This window comes from Oncorhynchus nerka, linkage group LG12 (genome assembly GCF_034236695.1).
Source record: "Oncorhynchus nerka isolate Pitt River linkage group LG12, Oner_Uvic_2.0, whole genome shotgun sequence".
Taxonomy (NCBI): Eukaryota; Metazoa; Chordata; class Actinopteri; order Salmoniformes; family Salmonidae; genus Oncorhynchus; species Oncorhynchus nerka.
Window position 1 is genome coordinate 36,793,831 of NC_088407.1, and position 4,489 is coordinate 36,798,319.

General features: G+C 40.5%; 1 long non-coding RNA gene across 1 annotated transcript; it reads right to left on the reverse strand.

Moving 5' to 3' along the window:
* Positions 1 to 868: 868 nt before the first annotated feature.
* Positions 869 to 2,096, reverse strand: LOC135574172 (uncharacterized). Its single transcript, XR_010465196.1, has 4 exons — positions 1,862 to 2,096; positions 1,622 to 1,658; positions 1,439 to 1,511; positions 869 to 1,228 (listed from the first exon to the last, which is right to left on the reverse strand). It is a non-coding gene; the product is annotated as an uncharacterized LOC135574172 (long non-coding RNA).
* Between the last annotated feature and the right edge of the window lie 2,393 nt (positions 2,097 to 4,489).

A 4,489-nucleotide genomic window follows, 5' to 3' on the forward strand; every position in this document is an offset into this window, starting at 1 on the left:
GACTACTTGGCTATGCCAAACCAAGGCAGCGGATAAGGACCTGCTCTGTTCATTACGTCAGATTTTTCGTTGTTGCTCATTTTGTTTGAGTACATTTTTCTATCAAATGTTCTGTGTCAATATATTTTCTGTATGTACATTTAGAATGAATTTGTATTTGATTCCAGTATGTAATGACTGATGCTATGGCATTTCTTCTATAAATCCTTGTTACTGTAAAACCGTGGTCACCAACCAGTCGACTGCGATCGTCTGGTCGATCTTCAAGGCATTCCTAGTCTTTCGCCAAACATTTGTGTAGCAAAGCGAACAATAAAGCCTTGCGCAAAAAATATATATATTCGCCTTGCTCTTGCGCCGTTGGCAGTAGGTGCACTTGATTCAGCTGCCGAGTGCGCTGGGTTCGGGAAAACCATTTCAACTGAGAGCTAAATCAAGTGTGCCTACTGCTGCTGGCCAATCGGATAGCTCAAATCACCTTGCCAACAGCTTCCACTACCCCACTGCAAAGTTTGAAACTGGGATTCTGGGATTGATTTGCACTTTTCGCACCAAAGTAAGTTCATCTCTGGGAGTTCATCTCTCCTTCCTGAGCGGCATGATGGCTGCGTGGTCCCATGGTGTTTATACTTGCATACAATTGTTTGTACAGATGAATGTGGTAACCTCAGGCATTTGGAAATTGCTCAGAAGTATGAACCAGTCTTGTGGAGGTCTACAATTATTTTTCTGAGGACTCGGCTGATTTCTTTCGATTTTTCCATGATGTCAAGCAAAGAGGCACTGAGTTTGAAGCTAGGCCTTGAAATACATCCACTTGTACACCCCCAATTGACTCAAATGATGTCAATTAGCGTATCAGAAGCTTCTAAAGCCATGACATCATTTTCTGACATTTTCCAAGCTGTTTAATGGCACAGTCAACTTAGCGTATGTAAACTTCTGACCCACTGGAATTGTGATACAGTGAAATAAAAGAGGAAGAAAGAGGAGGTGGGGAGAGAGGTGTAGAAGACAGAAAGGGAAAGAGGTAAGAGGAGCAGAGAAGACAACATATGATTAATGAATTAAAGTGCTTCACTAATATTCTCTCAGTTCATCACAATTACATTGTGTCTCTAGCGGTGTCTCCTAACCAGACTTGGGCTCCCATTTGGCCCAAAGGTTATCTTAAGAGCGGGTGCGGAGGCGATGACGGACTGGCTTCCTCTCTCACATCAAATCATACCTGCAGACGAGAGACAGATGGATAGAGAGAGAGCATGATTAAGCTTAGTTTAAAACAAATCTAATACGGTCAGCCATCAATCATCAGGAGGTGAAATGCAAATCTGACCTTGGATCCTTAACTCTGGGACTACTTCGTCTCTATCTGTATTTCAATGTAAAGCATCTCTTTAGTAATACTTCCTGTTGAACCGACCAAGTGACCTCTCACCTATGATCATGCTGTGCCCTCTGTGTCTGCCAGTTCAGATACGGGAGGGGTTTACCAACACAGCTGATAAAAACTAGAGGATATAGGGAGAAGGGTGAGAGGGATGAAGTGAAGGAGATAAAACAAGGTAGTTAAAGAGACTGTGTTCAACAGGAATCTGTGTGTGTGTGTGTGTAGTCTCACCTGGTGTCCACACTAAGTGGCTACAGAGTACTTTATGCTGAAAAACAAACACGTGAGGACAAACAATAGAAGATCATTTCATTAGACTTTTACATTACCAGATCATTGTGAATTACTAAAGTATAATATCCTTTATAACAAATCATGATAACATTGGGTAGATTGATACATGTGCGTGTGTGGCATGTGACAACAGGAGGATCATATCAAGGATAGCGTCACAAATGAATAAATAAATACCGCTTGAAGCTTGATGATGACTTGATCATTTGAATCAGATGTTTAGTGCTAAAGGCAAATACGAAAATGTGCACCCCTTTGAGGACCAGGACTGAGAACCACTGCTCTTCATTGGGACCTCTTCATCTGTAGACAGGCTTTCACAGCTCTCTGTATCTGAGGACAGAAAACCTCACAAGAAACAGACTTCATTAAACTCAAATTAGACAGCACTGAATAGGATGTTCTCTGTTCTCACTTCTAAGGACTGGAACTACACAAAGAACCTGCTCTAGCCAGAATAGCCTACTCTCTCACTTGGACAGCTGGGCCTGCTATCCTTTCACCCTCCTCCATGGCTGTTAGCTACCTAAACATGTATTTTACAGTGTTAAATATATCAAGATAGCTAGCTAATATGAAGTTAGGTAGCTGGTCAAATGTAATTAACTTAGCTAGCTATCTATACAGTATGTAAACTAGCTAGCTACGCTGGCAGCTCATTTGAGTTCATTTGCATAGGCTAACCATTTTGCGATTAATGTTATTTACCATCTTCTTGCTTTTAATGAATAAACAGGCATCAGGGTAAAAAAATATATACTACAATTTCAATGCCTCCTCCCCCACATTGTTACTTACCTTACAGATCACAAAGTCAGCCAATTTCCACTCTATTCATATGCAAATACATTTGATTCATACACCGGGTTGTCTGGCTGGTATGTTTTCATTTTAAACAGGATTTCCCTTATCGACACTGAAATAATATTAGTCCTCTATTATGATTTTTTTTAAACTCATAGCTCATTAGTACACCCTTGTGGTTGAATATATATATATATTGTATGACTTATAATACAACAATGTTGAACTAACAAATAGCATCAAGGGATACATTACAATTTACAATAATGAACACCTAATGAAACAGCTGTGAAAACTTATCTGGCAGTATTTTAGATTTAAATACATAAACGTTTATATTTTTTTAGTACACGTGTGTCAATTTACTTTCCGATTTTTTGTGCACTCACATGGCAATCAGACTGAAATATTGAATTCTGGTGTGTGGAATAGAGAGGAGGTGGGTATTGTGTGGATGGAAGGTTCTGCCTGTCACTTGTTTTCATCAGGCGGTCAGTCTTGGAAGGTGGACTCGAAGAGGGAAACTGCAAAGTCCAGGCGCTGCTGCCCTTTTTGTTCTGAGTGTTTGCAGTGCTAGTGCTGTTAGTTATTCTGTGTGTCTCACATTGTGTGCCCAGTATGATAGTTTTCTTGCTCTTTCTTAGCAGATAATGACAACATGACAACAACAGTAGCTGATGTAATGACAATTTGGAAGGTGGTTGGTAATGGACATCAGGTGGATCCATGTCTGGGTGTTGGGCAGAACCCCGAGGTCCTGGAGAACAGGAGCAGAGGAAAGGGAAAACGGTAGGAGACAGACGTAAACAAGCAAACACACGGGTTAAAGGATTATCAGGTATGTAAAAATACAGTTATTGAATGATTTCATTTAAATGTTTGATTAGACATGCAATAATGTTAATAGCAGACAGAAAAGAAAGGATTTACATGTCTAATTGTTTATGTCGGTGTGGTTGAAAAGTGAGGTAAGGGATGGTCCCTGGAAAAGATAGAGAGAAGAGTTGTGAGAGAAACTCCGGGGGTGGTGTCATGACCACTGGAGCCATACACATTAACAGTACCTACCTGGATGTAGTTGAGGACATGGTGGACTGTATGTTCTTCGGGGTTAGGTTTTTCTTAGCACTATGTGTTCTCTCCCAGGTGCTTGCAAGAGCACAGATGACAGAGCGGCAGGATTCCAGTTTAGGTTGTTTAATGACGCTGAGCAGTAATGGCACAGCACAGTGCGTGGCTTGACAATTGTGTTAACTAAGAGTTTGTGTGGTTCTGAAAAGGAGGAAATGAAATGAAATAGTAAACAGCAGGTATAGGCTTAATACAATGACCAATGACATAAGGTGTAAATAATATGGCTACAATTGGTTCTGCTGCACAGGGCAATACAACCTAGCAACGTGGCTGTGACTTCACTAATGAATGATCAGAGGAGTGCAACTGCACAGCACCACTGAGCAGCCCCATCATCCTCACACAGCTGCATGAACTTGAATGTGTAATGCATCCACAAGACTCATTGCTAACAAAATACCCACAAAATCAGTATATTGTATACATCCATATAACCACAGGGCATATAAGCCTGCAATGAATCATAGCATTTCTGTTTAAAATGTTGTGACCAGACCAGACTCCTATCAGCCTAAAACTGTGCACATACACTGATGCCATCTAGCGGCCAAAATCGACATTGCACCTGGGCCGGCATAATACATTATACAGCCTTTCTCTTGCATTTAAAAGATGGTACAAAACAAAATACAACAAAACACATGTTTTTACCATGTGTATAATATTCTCCTACATTCATTTAATATTTCCACAAACTTCAAAGTGTTTCCTTTCAAATGGTATCAAGAATATGCATATCCTTGCGTAAGTCATTTTAGTCAAAAACTGAAAAAAGGGGCAGTCTCTTAATAAATCGATAAAGGACAGTATTGTGCAGCCGTCTTCATCGACTTGGCCAAGACTTTGGACTCTGTCAATCACCGCATT